The 16,401-nt window shown below is 48.9% G+C and overlaps 1 protein-coding gene across 5 annotated transcripts in view; it reads right to left on the reverse strand.

The window, feature by feature from the left end:
* Nucleotides 1-16,401, reverse strand: part of HIC2 (HIC ZBTB transcriptional repressor 2) — a 429,272-nt gene that overhangs the window by 62,100 nt on the left and 350,771 nt on the right. The window contains exon 1 of one of the 5 annotated variants that reach the window (XM_069619962.1): nucleotides 7,403-7,580. The exons of the other annotated variants lie outside the window; for them this stretch is intronic. The gene's annotated coding sequence lies outside the window, so the exon portion shown is untranslated. Of the gene's footprint in view, nucleotides 1-7,402; nucleotides 7,581-16,401 lie in introns of those variants that run through there. 5 annotated transcript variants of the gene reach the window in all.

A 16,401-nucleotide genomic window follows, 5' to 3' on the forward strand; every position in this document is an offset into this window, starting at 1 on the left:
CGCAACAGACTGGTTACTTGGCTCTGCTGTAACTCTCATTTGTGATCGGACCGAAGCTCCCTGCTGAGGGCATCAGCTATGGTGTTTTTATACCTGCTAGATGAAATGGCATGAGGAACATGTTCTGAAAGATCGCCCAGTGCCATAGGGTTTGTGCCTCCAAGGAAAGAGCAGGGGAATCAGGTCCCGCCATGATTCCTGATGTAGCACATCATGGTGTGTTGCCTGCGAAAATCCTCACCACTTGGCCTTTCAGCAGCAGCAAGAACGACATGAGGGCCCAAAACAGGGCCTGAAGCTCCAGCACATTGATGTGCAGATCCTTCTACTCCAGCAGCCAAATGCCTATGGCGTGGGACAGCTCGGTGTGGACACCCCCATCCGTCCAGCGAGGCATCCGTTGTGAATGTTGCCTGAAATGGAGAGGCCCGGAATGGGGAACCCTGCAGAAGGTGAGTGCACCCCCCACCACTGGATGGCTTGCCCGAATTCCAGGTTGAGCTTCAACTTGTCAGACAAATTGCCCGTGGCCTGGTGCCACCTGCAGTCCAGTAACTCCTGGAGTGGCCTCATCTGCAGCCTGCAAACGGGATCAGGTGTATGCAGGAGGACATGATGCCAGCAGCGACTTGATGACCAGACTGGTTGCCGATTTGATGGCGGACCAAAGGATGGCCAGCACCCGCTCTTCTGAGGGGAAAGCTAGGGACGCCACTATGTTCAGATGTGCCACCAGAAACAGAACGTCTTCTGTCAGCGTTATCTTGTCATCAGGGAGTAACTCCAGTATTGGGCCCAGTGTTTACCACAGCTCCCTGTCGTCCAGGGCCAGGATGTTGGCCGCCTTGATTGTGGGTGCCACTGTGTAAATTACCTTCTTCCCCATGGTGTCCATCCTCTTTCCCTCGCTGTCTAGAAGGACTGAGGACGATGAGGCCGAGTTAGCCAAATGTTTCCTTGCAGAAGCCGACACTACAGAGTCTGGTGACTGTTGAGCCCTCAGGCGCTTGGGCGTGGTGTCCGGCACCCTGTACTACTTCTCCAACCTGTCTTGCTTGGCTGGAGCCGTGCATGGGTCTGTCATGAGGGCCAAGCCCTCCTCCCAAATGTCACCCAGAAAGGGTACCACCATGATAGTCTTTCTCTTGGATTCTTGCCGCTGATACAAGAAAATCTTCTTGTTTTCCTTGGGCACAAGCTTGAACAGCTTGGAGGCCCTGGAGATCATGAAGTGGAACGATCCCATCTCGTCCGATAAAGAAACTATGAGGAGCATCCAAATGTGGCGAATCATCGTCCTCGGAGACAAAATCTGTGTCAGTTCCCATGGCCGTCTTCGTACCAGTGTCCGTATCCAGGTCCGCTGGAGGAGTCAGGTCCCGACATGGTGGCGGAGGCTGATAGAGGCATCGGATGATGCCTTCTCTTTTTACGTGGAGGCTGATCAGCAGCCTGCGGCACCATGGGTGTCGGTGCTGGTGCCAACCCCTGTTGAATCTTCGTCACCAGGGTTTGGAGAGTCAACAGAAAGTCCACGGAAACGTCCTTTTGCTGAGGATGGCACGACTGCGCTGCTGTCATCGTCATCCTCGTGGACAGCATGAAAGGACTCTTGGTCGTCGTACGTGGGTGAAATGTTCATGGGTTGAAAGCCAACCTTGGGGGGCTGTTTCAGGGCCTCCTCACCACCCCCTCCCCTTTTCCACCCTGAGGGCCTTGAACCGGGACCTGGATCGGTGTCTTTACCCCCAAATGCAGCTCTGGTTCTGGGCAATACAAGAAGAGATCTCTCTATCTGCCATTCACCTAGCAGGAGAGCACAACACAGCGGCGGCTGGGTTTTTTTCCCTGGCCAGGTGCCCTCCTGTTTCATCATGTGCTAGTTTTATCACTGTTGATCTATAACTGAGGGGTACCAAAAATTGTTCTACCTGTTGGTTTGATTGATCCTTCGTCACTCGATATAAAAGTCCTTTTAATGAGTTGAACCACGGATATGTGGAACCCTCCTCGGGATGCTCAATGGACTTCCCAGGCCATTCTCAATGTAGGATCAGTTCCTAGTTGACTACGATAAGCACGTTGCTTATCCTCGGGTAACCAGTCTATAAATCCCGAGAATTTTTTCCCTTCAGCCCACTCCTTTACTTTTCTGACTTAATTTCTGCTTTTCTTGTGGGATTTCATATGGGGAACTCATATCTATTTGGGAGAATGGAGCAGTTTGCAGCCATTCCGCTTCCTTTACACAATCTGGGAATTAAGGAAGGTCTGTCCCTAATAGTATCGGTGTTGGCAAATGGGGCATCTTCATCTTAGACCCAGCCCCTTTTACTTCTATTGTGACTTCCTTGATGGATAGGACTTAGTGTCCCCATGAACACATTTTATAAGTATCTGTGACTCCACCCCTACCCCTGGCCCACTTACTTCCGGTCTGACGGCCGCCTGTTCACTTCCGCTGTCGAGGAAGGCTTGTCTAGGTGTTCTGTTTACTCGAACGTCCAGGAAGTAGGGCTCTCGACTTCTCCGGAACCCCTTTCCTTGAATGAACCAGATTTCCATTGGTTCAGCTGGTTTGGGTTTCTTGGGGCAAAACCTTGCTGTATGGCCCCAGTACCCACAGCCGAAAAACAGAAGTTGTCTTACACTCGGCCATGGTATAATCTTGGACTCTGCTCGAATGGGTCTTTGTTCGCCGGTTCCATATCCCTTCATGGTAATTGTTCTAGGTAGATCGGTGTCAACAACTCGTACTGCTCCTGCTTTTTGGAAGGCTGAAGAAATATCAATGGCTTTTACCAAAGTTGGTCTGGTGTTGTCTTACCCACCGTTGGGTTTCCTCTACTTGGCACCACAGCCTCAATCACCTTCTTTAGAGCATCTTGACTGGCGGCTTGCATCTGTAAGGCTTGCTGCAAGGTTTGACGATCAGTCTGCGCCTGGTGTGATTGAACCTGTATGGCTTGTTGAAGCTGCTGTTGGCCTTCTGCTAGTGCTTTTATTATGGCCTCCATTGCGTGCTGCAGATCCCACCCCTGCCACCAATTTTGTAAAGAGGAGGCAGGAAGGCAAGGTGGTTTGAACTTAAGTAGCCTTTTATTCTGTATTAAGGGGTGGAAAAAAAATAATCAGGACTTTGGTCAGTCCTCGTAGGCCCAGTGCGTCTCCGGTGTGGCTCTCTCCTTCTGTCCTGAGATTCTGCAAGAGTTTGAACGAAAAATACACACGGTTTCACCTTTAAATCGGGGCTGGAGGGGTTTTGGCCTATCAGGGAAGGTTTGGTTGGCAAGTCTATAAATATGCCCACAAGCCCCGCCCCTTTCTCTTCTAATGAAGGTTGCTGTGATGTCTTTTCCGTCAATACCGGTGAAATTTCCTTGTTTGCCATCCCCGGTCTCCCATGAGGTACAAGCCAGCTTGGAATGCTGCTGGACGGGAAGGTATGCGAGTTCCGATTGCAAGCACGAAAGGGGAGCGGGTACTGCCCATTCCGTTTCATGTAACGTGCCCTGCTCGGCGTAGTCATCTGTTTGTCTGTCCCCTCTTTCCTCTGTATGGCCATTGATAAATGGGCACCAGAGACGCCGTTCCAATTCTGTGGTTTTTAACGTCCCCGTGCCTATGGGTCCCTCCGCCCCTTCACGGTGCGGAAAACTCGGGAGAGCGTTCGCCCCTTCTCGGGTTCTCGCCATGTTGTCTATTCTAAGACATGGCCCTGAGCAACACTCCTTGTGGCTCTCATCTCCCGTCCCCCCACCCTCCTGTAGGGGTCTCAGCCCAACCCGCAATATATGGCCCTATGCACGCCCCCCCCCGTAGGGGTGTTCGCCCAACCCGCAGCAGGCCCCTCGGTCTGGGACTCCCTCTGCGGCCGTCCCGGATTCAACACCACGCCGTCCAGGTTACACATTTGAAAGGCATTTTTGCATTACAAAAGTGGTGGATGCAAGGCATTGAATTAATCCTTAGCGCGCAGTGCTCTGGGCAGCCTTCAATACCACAATGTTTTAGCCCATCTGCCCCATTACCTACAGGATCGACCCACCCAACTGCAAGCCATTCTTGAGTCTAACACCAATGTGTGGCATATGCAAGGATGCACAGAGTAAGGCTAGCTAGCGTTTGTTAATCATGTAAAGCCTTCTATTCGTCGCTTTTTAGTTGTGGCAAGAGGTCATTAAAAAAAATAAACCGGCATAGCCATTGCCTCATCCACGGCGCGTGCCTGTGATGTCTCTTATGGCATTGCCTGGTTCAAAGGTTGCACTACAAGTTTCAGCCCCATCACAGCCGCTGCCTGTAAATTTAAAAGTTGCTATCCATGCCGAGAGGCACCAGGTAGCTATCAGAATTGTTTTTGTTTTGTTTATTACAGGCTAGTTTGACTCTATACGATGCTTCTTTAACGTGAGGTGGTTCTGACAGCAAAAGTAAATGAAACCCAACGGTTTACAGAGCGGCGCATGTACATTATTGCCACACCAGGGAATGCTTGCCGTTAAGATATACCTGAGGGTCTCATTAAGATTCCTACCCTAGCGCGGCAAACTGAAATAGCGTTACAAAGGCTTTTGAGAACAAGACGGATCGTGGCAAGGACGGAACCCAGAGCAACCAGCAGTGTTTATCCCCATTCATGGCATCTCATGTCTAAAGGCCCTTTCAGGGAGCTGGCCCACGCTGGCAGGGGACGATGGTGCAGTGCAGATCGAGCAGGGCAAGCTCTTGAAAAGGCGGCCCCGTGTCCCTTTGCTTGAGATCAGCTCGTTGGCTGCATTTGGTGGGCACGACGCCAAGGCAGCATTATTCCTGAAAAGCCCATCTAAAGCCTAGATCACGGCAGCCCGAGATTTCTGCGCTCGCCGTCGCTGCCAATCCATTCAGCATCAAACCCCATTTTCCGCTTTCTGAATAAAAGCGTATTGCTGCCACATCACCATTTGTTTCATTGTTGAAATATTTCCATTCAGGCACTACCTGCGGACTCATTTTTCACACAGGCGACGCAGTGGCCATCCGCACGATTTAAGGTTGGAACTGAGCAACATGTGTATACAGAATATATACACCATATTTTTTCTAGAAAATATATTCTTCTCTTTAAGGAAATCACATATAAGAGTGAGTGAGAAGGCATGACAACAATGGCCGCAGTCCCCTTGGTACAAAAACCAGGCTATGTACTAAGTTTGCCGTGCCCCCTCGCCCTGGCCTCTTGGCAGCTGGCATTACCAGCTCTGCTGTGGGGTGCAGCAAGGAGGGGGCCCTAGCAACACAAAAGAGACCACACAGACCGAAATCCTTCACAAAGGCCCAGGCGCTTCAACTGTACTGCTTTCAATAGTTCCAGGCCTATAATAGACACATAATACAGTATTTAAAGCAGAGAGGCAGCGCTCCCCGCTTCTATTGAACAGGTATCCTGGGCAGCTGGCTCGCTGCTTGGGAGACTTACTACCAAACTTCCATTCCACATCTTCAAGTGATTCTCTCGGACTGCGAATTTCAGTTTAACTACCGGCTGATGGGCACCTGTCCTGAAGTGGCAGTCCAACAGGGCTCCAATCGAAAAGATAATGGACAGACTTAAACCCTGGACTGTCCACCAATCAGGTTTATTAGATTACTACACATTGCTTGCTAGAGGTCTAACTCGTGATCCCCATGCAGGTAGACACATACTCTGGCTGCTGCTGCCCCTTCTTACAAAAGAAGGGGTACACATTATGCAAGGGTTGAAAGTGACGGACATGAATTGACTTTGGGGTTTGCACCTGTCTCAGGATCACCTGACATTGTACCAAAATCCCATTCGTCAATAGCATATCACATCCGAACCCCATCAACGACCAAGACCAACACAATCTAGTAGGAGGCCGGTGCCCTACGCTGTCGTCAGATATTAAGGACATCAGTATCCATTCATCTTCCATTGATATGCTCTGTCCAACATCAGTACTGGACCAAACCATACGTTTCTCAACAACATTCCCAGTAGCCTTCTGACTAGTATTTATTAGCACTCGGGGAGAAGGCACCAGCCAATCGGGATGAGAAGGCACCAGCCAATTGGGATGTAAGGAACGCAGACTGAATCTAAAGGTACAAGCATGCATCCCATCCTGAGGCCAGCACATTTTCCCAGGTCTGCCATGTTCCGCCATCCCCCATCGTCCTTCCCCACCATCTCTGACCGCCTGCTCTGACCCCAAAAATACTCTCTTCCCAGTCACCAGTCCCACACCTGTACATCAGCTTCCACTTCTAGTTCCCTACCAGTCCTGACTGTCGCATCACAGAAATAGAAGTCCGGCTAACTGGAGCCAGCCTTATATTTCTGTGACAGTGTCTTCTGCGACCCAGACGCACACCGTTGGTATGGTCTCATTTTTAAGAACGCACACCGTTGGTATGGTCTCATTTTTAAGAAAATACCATTAGAACTCGGGATCCAGCAGGTGCAAATAGCAAGAATATATGTGGTGTAGGGGTGTGTATAGCACCCCCTTAGCACAGGCCTGCAACTTAAGCCCTCGGCCATTACTGGTCGATCCAGACTGCCGCCGTGGGCATTCTAGCTTAAAAATGTGTTGTTTACCAACAACTGTAGTTCTCCAGCATCGGTGTCTTTCATAGATTCCCATGCTTTAATTATTCCCAGTCTAACGAAGGGGGAAAATTAAAGCATGTGAATCGATAAAGGATCCCATGCTGGAGAAGTATAGGTCATTAGTTCTTAGTGGGTGGGGGAAGGGGGGGCAGTGGATTGGGTTTGTGGTGAGAATGTACGTGGCATTCGAGAATCAAAGAGGAAAAAAACAATGTACCCATGCAAACAGAACAGAGGTTGGCAATAACGAAGCAGTCTTACGAGGCTTGCTTAAAAATGCCAAAGGATAACATAAGCACCAACATTTAGAGACAATATCAAGGAATGCCTGGGTGCAGATAAAGGGGGAGGGCCAAAGCAGAAACACCTGGATGAGTTCAATGACAGCTAAACAAAACAAACCCGAGCCACCTGCCACCATGCTCGCATAAATCCCATTAACAACTTATGAAGTTCGAGTGTCACACTCTCAGAAAAGAAGCTGGTGGCATTATATGCACCGTTAATGATTAATTGTGAAGCAAAGCAAGATTGATAAATGAGGCGTTTTTCCAACACCACCCAACTGTATTCCCAGGAAAAATTAGGCCCATGAGAATGTAAAAAAAGGGTTAACTCCGAGAGTCCAAGCTCTCGTACAAGAATAGCAATACCCCTACGCTTGCTGCACGATTCTTGGTATGCCAGTACTTCAGTCACATTGTGCTCTGGGGATCCTGGCAGCACACAATACGCCTAGCAAACCGCAGTCGCAGCATCGCGAGTCCCGGCTAGGTGGAAAAGCCTTACCAGATGTCTCCCCTGGGAACCAAGCACCAGTCGACACAGGGCGCTGGATCCTCCAATCTGAAGGCAGGCAGGGATAGTGCCCAGGTGAGAAAGCAGCCAAGCACCAGGGTTGAACAGTATGGGGTTGTGTGCTTGGTCTGGCACAGCAGCTCTTAGCACACATGCCTGTTAGAAGGAGAGACAATCATTACTCGAAAGGCGAGATTCCATCTGACCGCATGAGCTGCCAGCCGAGTCATTATTTGCCTGCTGCTCTCGAAGGTTTAGTCACTGGCTTTGGAGCATCAGACACAGTGCAGGTGGGAGGGAGAAACCCCCACAGGTGCGTCCAGCACAGTTTCTCGAAAACAACCCGTAGGATGGTCTCAAAAGCAAACTCGTTCACATGTTATGTGCTTGGTGCTTGGCATGGGTCCCCGATTGAGAGCTTAATTAACCTATACCAATTTAGTATAGAAAAAGTGGTGAGAACAGATGAAGTATATAACCTTTAACTGGGATGCAGTGGTAAAGTGAAACTTGTTGAATGAACGAAGATGAGTTGTTGCGGGGTCAGTTCCCCAAATTGGGGTTTGCGCAACTGAGCCCTCTTGCGCACCAGCTATCTCCTCACCCCTTTCGCACAGATCTATAGATTGGAGGAAAGAATCAAGAAGCCCTAAACCAGTCATCACAAACAAGGGAGGATATTAGAAATCCAGTTATGAACATTGAGCCCAAACCCTTTGTTATCCATCTAGATGTAAGTGAGAGAGAGTTAAGGTCCTAGTGTGCATCACTGGGTCTTGAAGCAGCTCCAGCGACTATTTGTGATGCACAAGGAACAGCATCTGAATGCAGTCAACAGCAATCCATGTTCGGATATGCATTTTACACTCAGCGTTGGTTCCATATGCGGATGAGAAAAGCTGTCTGTTCAGCTGTTCCCATCAGCCCTTCAGATGACCACGATGTCTAGTGGCTCATTCTCCTTTAGGCCAGAAATATAAAAAGGAAGGAGCCTGACCTCTCAAGTCTGCCTCCTTCCCTCAATTCTGATATGTCGAATTATCACAGCAAAGTAGTGCAGGGTGTGGAAATCCAGGATCTGCCTAAGTTTCCACGCCATTCACCGTATGCATACAGTGACTCAGAAGTTATCTTCAGCGGAGTCCGGCAATGATTTTATTAAAGTTACTTACCGTAGTGACTAGAGTACTCCTAGCCCCCTTTCCTCCATCCTTGTGGGTCTACCCCAACATGGTGACCGTACCGAAACCTCAGTCAGTGAAAAAAATTGAGTTTCCCCTTTAAATTTAATTTAGTGCGTGGGATCATGGCTCCAGACGTGGGAACACCCCCACTCCTGCCGAGGCACCGCCCTCTGGCACCTCACCTCAGTCCCCTTTGAACACATCAGATGCTTAAATGCCAGGCTACACTGAATACATTATCCCCTGGCATACAAGCGGGGGAAGGTGGGTGGAACATATGGAGGAAAGGGGCTTATGGACTAGGAGTACTCTAGTCACTACGGTGAGCAACTTTAATTACTCATACATCCCGTCCCCTTTCCTCCATCCTTGTGGGTGATTCCACCAAACAAGACCATAGGGTGGAGCTGTGACACCCTGCCTCATATCTAGGCAGAAGCCTAAAGGTTCTTTAGAACCGCCTGACCGAACTCTGCATCACGCCTGGAGCTGGTATCCAGCAAATGGTGCTTAGAGAAGGCCAACAGAGTGGCCAAGTAGCCGCCTTGCTGATGACATCCCAAGAAGCATGCCTCGAAAACGCAATGGCCATGGCCTTAGCTCTGACCGCACGGCCATGAATACCCTCAGGAACTGGTTTGCCCCATGACTGCATACCCCTCCGAAAATGGCCTAGATGTGTCAGGAGACATGCCCCCGAAAGTGATGAACAATGCCTCAGGCTAGGTCCAAGGAATACAAAGCCCTTTCTGCCTCAGACTGGTTTCGGGAAGAATTTCCGGATTAAAATGGAAGAGAGACCACCTTGGGCAAAAAATGTGGATTGGCGCACAAGATGACCTTGTCATTAAAAAACGTGGTATAGGGCTCGCATGATGACAACGCCTGCAGCTCGCCGACCCTGCACGTAGAAGTGAGCGTTGCCCATAGCACTGTCTTTAGTGTCACCAGCCGGAAGTCCGAGGCCATCGGCTCAAAAGACTTGCCCTGAAAGGTCGCAAGAACCACGTTGAGTTCCTAGACCGGATGCAGCCTTTGCACTGGAGGAAAAAGTCTCGACAACTCGAGGTGGACCTTAACCACGGGGGTGGCTGCTGAAAAAACATGCTCTAGGGAATTCTTGTAGGTGCCAAATGCCGCAAAATAGGTGCGGCAGGAATCCACCTGAATAAGCTAGATGCGCAGCGAATGCCAGCATGTTGTCCCGGTAGCAAGTGATGGGGTCCAGCCCCTTGTTGCAAGGCCAGTGGCAAAACCTAGTCCACTTGCTCTTATATGGAGAACGAGTAGAGTGCCTCCCGTAGGATGTCCCAGTTGTCCTCTGAAAATTGAGCATACTGTAGTCTCAGCTGGTCAAGAATCCAAGCCGCTAAGGCTAGTCTGTCTGGGTGATCCACTGCCCCACCTTGCTGCGCCAGGAAGCCCCAGCTGACAATCCGAAGATGGACAGGCCCCTGGGAGCGCAACTGCAGCAGATCCGAGAACCAAGCACTCGAAGGCCAGGGGGGGGGCAATCAGGATGAGGTCGCAGCCCACTGACACCCAGAATTTGCAGAGGGTCTGCTGGAGCAATGGAGGAGGAGGGAACGCATAACACCTGTGGCCGTGCCAGCAGATCTGAAAGGCATCTCACAGAGACCCCTGACCCCGTCCTGCCCACAAAGTAAACAGGGGGCACTTGAAATTCAGAGGAGATGCAAATTAGTCCAGACCCGGAAACCCCCAGTGCTGGAACAGGGGCAACAAGGAGTTCATGTGCAACTCCCACTCTTAGGTGTCGAACCCCAAGGGGCTCAGCTGGTCCGCTTACGCATTGCTGTCCCTTGGGAGATGGACCAAGGAAATCCATAACCCCTCTGTCAGGGTCCATTCCCAGATCAATACCACCTCCCTGCACAGGATTGGGGGGGGGTATAGCGCACCTGGCCCAAAGGCATCTGGGCGCATTACTTTAAGGTTACAGAAGCATAAATATACAGAGGATGCTATATATACATATATAAGATTTACAGATCAAATTTACATACAGTAAAATATTTACAGTGGTGATTGACAAGATGGCATAACAAAGCAGTAGAGAGCAGTGTGTCTTGTTATGGGCAGTGTGTCCGGCGTTGGCTTTAGCAATCCTGCGCTACAAGCCAAGTTTTAACTTTACTTCTGAAGGAGTGGAATGAGGGTTCTGATCCAAGTGAGATAGGTAATGAATTCCACAGCTTGGTGGCGAGCACCGGGAAGCTGCCACCAGCTGCTTTCTGCAGCTTGAACCTCGGTAATGATAGGCAGTGTACTTGGGCTGCTCTGTGTGGGCGATGGGAGGTGTTGGGTGTGTAGCGGTTGGCCAGGTATTTTGGTGCCTGGCTGGCCAGGCATTCATGCCTGAGTTAGAGGTTGAAGGGTGATTCTTTGGGTAACTGACATCCAGTGTAAGCCATGTCTGGTGTCAGAGATGTGATTACTCTTTGGGATATTTAGAGCTGCCTAGATGACGCTGTTTTGTGTTATCTGTCGCTTATTTAAGTTTTGTTGAAGGGGGTCTAGATAGAGCGCGTTTTAATAGTCGAGTTTTGATATGAGGGTTCTAGCAAGGGTGGTGCAGTTAGCAGTGGTGAGGAATGGTCGACAGGCCGTGTGATAAGTTTACAGGTGTAGGCTGTTGAAGATATTATGGCATTAGTTTGTCTAGTTAAGGATAGGGTAGAATCAAGCTATAGGACTAGGGTTTTTGTGTCGCTGGACACCTTTATGATGTTGCCATCAAAGATGAAGTATTAGAATGTGGGATCTAATCTGTTGAGTCTAGGTTGGGATCCAAGGAGGAGTAGCTCTGTCTTATCGTCAAGATAGAGCGTGTGTTGTGCCGTCCAGGCCTTGATGACTAGGTAGACGTTGTTTAGAGCTTTAGAGTCAGCTATGTGGTCTCCAGTAATAGGGATGAGTATTTGGGTGTCATCTGCGTAATTTGTGTAGGTGACACTCAGATAGTCAAGAACATCGAAGAGAGACTTCGTGAAGACGTTGGAGTGTGGGTGATACACATGAGCCTTGTGGGACCCATACAGGACTGAGGAAGGTTCGGCAGAGGCGAATGGAGAAAAGACCCTCAGATCTACTCGCCAAGAAGGATCTGATCCATGTAGTAGTAGCTTTGTCAGAAAAGTGGGCTGCGGATTTGAGATGTTGGCAAAGAATTTGATGGTTAACCAGATCAAATGCCGACGATAAATCAAGCAGTAGTAAGAGGGCCAACTTGACGTTATCTTTAAAGCCTTCAATTTGAGTTTTGAAATCAATTTGGGCTGTTTCAGTTCCATGCCCAGGTGAGAAACCAGATTGTCTAAGGCCCGGGAGGTTATTAGTTTCTAGATAATCCTGGATCTGCAGTTAGGCAGCTCTGTCCAGAATTATTTGTAAGAAGGTGACTGTGGTGATGGGCCTGTAGCTGGTAGGGGTGCTTGTGTCTAATGACAGTTTTTTGAGTAGGGGAGGACCCAGGCATCCTTGAGGTTGTCGGGCATGATGCCTGTGTTGAATGAGGTGTGTGTAAGGGCAGTGATGAAATGTGCTAATTCATTGGTAGACTCCTTAATGATGGGGGCTGGGCACGTGTCACCCTGGCAATTAGAAGGTTTAAGTTTGAGGATATTTTCTACCTCTTTGATGGAAAGTGGTGAGAAGCTAAAAGGTTTGTGGGTGTGTTGAGGGAGGTCCGACGTTCCAATGGGAGTACTATACTCCAAGTATGTCGCTAAACTACTTTTTTGGTGTTGATTTTACTTTGTAACATGGTGATTTTATCTAAGAGAGCTTTTTGAATATTGGAACAAGGCGTACTATCTTTGATACAGGTATCAGGTGGAGCAGAAGGTGATTCTAATTCCTGAAATATCTTAAAGAGCTCTTTGGTGCTTGACTTCGCTTGCGAGATCCGATTGTTATAAGTATCTTTTTTGGCTAGGAAGATTGCCTCTTTGTAATTGAAGGATGCTAGTATAAGGTTGTCCTTATTCGCAACTGAGGGGAAGCTTTTCCAATGGGCCTCTGCGTTTCTCTTTTCCTTACGTAGTGTTCTAAGGTGCGGTGTGAACCAAGAATTGAGGTGTGCACTAGGTTTGGGTTTCCGTAGTTTAAGTGGGGGAATGGTATTAATGGCTTTGAGTATAGTTTGATTAAAGGGGTCAACTAGGACCGTGGGGTCAGCCACGACTCAGAGGCATTGTTTAGTATGGGTAGTATTAGTGGGAGCAGTTTCTCCCTCGTTATGTCCTTTTTGTTTGTTGTGCTGACGGATGGTGCAATGTTCTGTTTCGAATATTGGTTGTTAGCTTTGATGTTGAAGGTTATCATATGGTGATCTGACCAAGCACAGGGTATATTGGACACTAGGTTGATGCTGCAGTTCAGATCGACCAACCAGTCAAGGGTTCTCCCTTTGATGTGGGTGGGTTCCTGGATGCGAGGAAAACGCACAATTCAGTTAGAGTACTGGCAATGTCCAGGGCTTTAGGGTCCTTAGCATCTTGGAAGCCAAGATTAAGATCGCCAAGTAGAATGATTTGTGAGTTGGGCTTAGTGTTGGCTGATAGGAGGGTAGTAATGTCATCTGCGAAGGTGGACACTGGTCCAGGTGGCCTATAGATGAGGTGCATGGTGATAGTTTGTGTAGGTGAGAGGCAACTTGATGGACAATAGCTCAGCTGAAGGAATATACTGACTTGGAATAGGTCTAAGAAATGGGGTGCTTCTGGAAATGAAGGCGACACCTCCACCTTTGGATAGGTTGGAATCTCTGTCGCATCTAGTGATGGAGTACCCATTAGGGATGGCTAGTGAGAGTGATGGTTCTGCTGCTGGGTGTAGCCAGGTCTCAGTAATGGTTAGGAAATCTAGATCTTGGACTGTGATGTAGTTAGCAATATTCAAAGTATGTGCAAGGAGTGACCTTGCATTAATGAGAGCGCCCTTGATAGTGGTAGCTTTGTCAGTGGTACGATTGATGTCGTTGGTAGTAGAAGGACCTTTAAGTGGGGTGTTCTTGGTAGGCGTCATCTTAGGTGTGTGTATGAGTTTGATAGAAGTGTTGACACATTTGGAGGCGGTGGTGGAAAGTCGTGGGGCTACAAGTGGGAATCTAGATCCTAGTCTGAGGTTCCTGAAATGCACAGCGCAAGGTTGATTGGGTGGGGGTTTGGCAGCAAAGTGTTCCAACCATAAGGCTGGTGAGCTAAAGTAAGGGTTAGGGGGTAGCGCAGTATTGGTGGGAATGGTATTGGTGATGTGCTGTAAGCAAGAGGGTAGAAAGGGGGAATGCTGAAGGTGGGCGTGTAAAGCTGGTAGTAGGTGATGTACACGACCTATTGAACCTATTAACCAATATCATGGTGGGGTGAGTTGGTATATCCATACTAATGTTGGGAGATGTCAAAGCAAGTGATAGTGAGTTGCAGAATAGCAATAGTGTATTAAGTAGGGCACATATATAGTGAGATATGGCCTTGGTAATCGGGCAAGCAAATCAGCTTAAATCAGGTGGGGCACACAAATGCAGTGGAGCAGATCAACTTGATGCAATGGGACAAATCCGTCCGGATAGATCTAATATCTTAATGTGAGATATGCCAGTCTCCTAATGTTACAATGGGCAAGTAATGTACAAAGTAGTGACTAATGGTAGTAAATATAGCAATCTAGTAGTACATTAGCTAATAATGCTAAGGCAAGTAATAATAGCTGACCAAAACCGTGGGCGCACAGAGCTAGTGACACATAGTTGAGCACAATAAGTCAGAAGGAGAGCGGGGCCGAGTGGGCATGGCATACATAGAGCAGAAAATACTTTTTAGCACAGTATATCATGGATGCAGTACTTGGCTGACTCGGGCCAGATTTGATCGAAGGCAATCAATATTAGCGCAAAGTGGGGCGCATTCGCACAGTATGGCAATCAGCAATGGCCAAGTGGGGTACCATATTACTTAAACATGGGCAGTCAACAATAGCGTGGGGCGCTCAAGCAAGGTGTAGTAATCAAAAGGTAGCAAGTAATGTACAATAGCAATTAAACATGGGCAATCAACAGTAACTCAGTCGGCCGCTACAGTACAGCGTAGCGATGGTGAGACAATAGCACAGCGAGAGAATGATGCAGTTGAGGTATAGTGAGGCGGTTCGACAGTTGGGTAAGGGGGCAATCTGAAATGGATTCTGTTGGTGCTTTATACTGGTGCGGTACTTATGAAGACAGCACGGTACAAAGAGATGCTACAGTAAGAAGCGGCAGTGGAACATATGTACCAGATGTACAAAATCAATGTTTGCAAGGAACAGTAGGGTAGACTTGACAACGGTGCAGTATGTACTCCGTGTACAGGGACAGTCGACAGACATACGGGAGGATTGGGTGCCGGGTGAGAGGTGGATGGATAAAAGTTACGCAAGCTGTTTAATACGTGGCTGCGATAATATTAGCAATGTACATGCGACGATGGTGAGAGGTAGTTCAGGGTGATTAGAGGACTATGAGCAGGACTATGGAGGACAAAGTATTTGGTAGCGTCTCACCTTACGGGTTATGCAGGCCAGGATCACAGTTGCCGATACGTGCAAAACATTTTAGAGCAGGGGAATGAGACCGGCAACGTAGGTGCTCGTTTCCACTCGGTCAAGATCAGTCAGGAGCCTGGTGTGTGTCTTGGGGGTGTGCCGGCTTTGTCTGTCGGCGCCCTCCGATAAGCCACAAGAGAGAGGTTGTAGCCAATGGGCTACTCGGGGCAGGCATCAAGCCCAAAAGATATAATGGTGGCGGCTGAGGCCATCTTTTAGCGGTTGCCTCGCTGCCTCGTTGTAGTGCCAAGATGCAAAGGCACAGTGAATTTTTCTTGATTCAGAGAAAAAGGGAGGTTTAATCTTTTGGCTTATAGTAGATAAAGCCACACAAATGAATGTGGTGACACGATTCCAGTAACAGCTGTGCAATCGCAAAGTGCTCTGGTAACAGCCCTCAGGCTTACCTTCGATCTGCTCTGCTAGTACAGTGGAGGTGCTGCTTTGACTGCAGCACTGGTGAGGGAGAGGTGCTCCTGCTCCTACTCTCCGGCGGGATCTCGGGAATGGCGAGTTCCTCTGGTTGAGGGAGAACCCCAGCTGGTGAAGAACATCTGCCAGTCTACGGCAGGAGCGCAATGCCCTCACTAGCCAGTCGCCCAGATGGGGGTATGAGTGATAGCCGCCAACGCATTTATCAACTTTGTGAAGACGCGAGGGGCTGAGTTCAGACTGAAAGGCAGCACCTTGTACTGGAAGTGGTACAACATAACCGTGAACCACAGAAACCTCAGATGCAGCTGGTAGAAGGGGACATTAGATATGCATCCTTGAGGTCTAGGGAACACATCCAGTGCCCTGAGCATAGAGACCTAGCTATGCGCGTGGGAGTAATCATCTTGAAGCATTCTAGCAGTAAAGAGGTTGAGAAATGACAGGTCCTGCACTACCCTCAGGCCAGCCTGGTTGTTCTTGGGTAGGAACAAGTTACTTACCTGTAACTGTTGTTCTCCAGCATGGGTCTGGCATGGATTCACATGCTCATGAATATTCCCCGTCGTCAGGCTGGGAATCCTCGGTAAAGAAAAAACCAGTATCAGTTTCGTTTCTGATCTGTCTTTCGTAGTAATAACCAATCACTGGTCTCTGCGTCATACTGACCACAGCCAATGACTGCCCTCTACCTAAGCACCGCCTCTGGCAGCCATCTTCAGATTTGGAAGCACGTGAAGTGGCAGTATGACCAAGTGAAGAGCCGCAGAG

Source organism: Ambystoma mexicanum, chromosome 10, assembly GCF_040938575.1.
Source record: "Ambystoma mexicanum isolate Mex_15411 chromosome 10, UKY_AmexF1_1, whole genome shotgun sequence".
NCBI classification, from domain to species: domain Eukaryota; kingdom Metazoa; phylum Chordata; class Amphibia; order Caudata; family Ambystomatidae; genus Ambystoma; species Ambystoma mexicanum.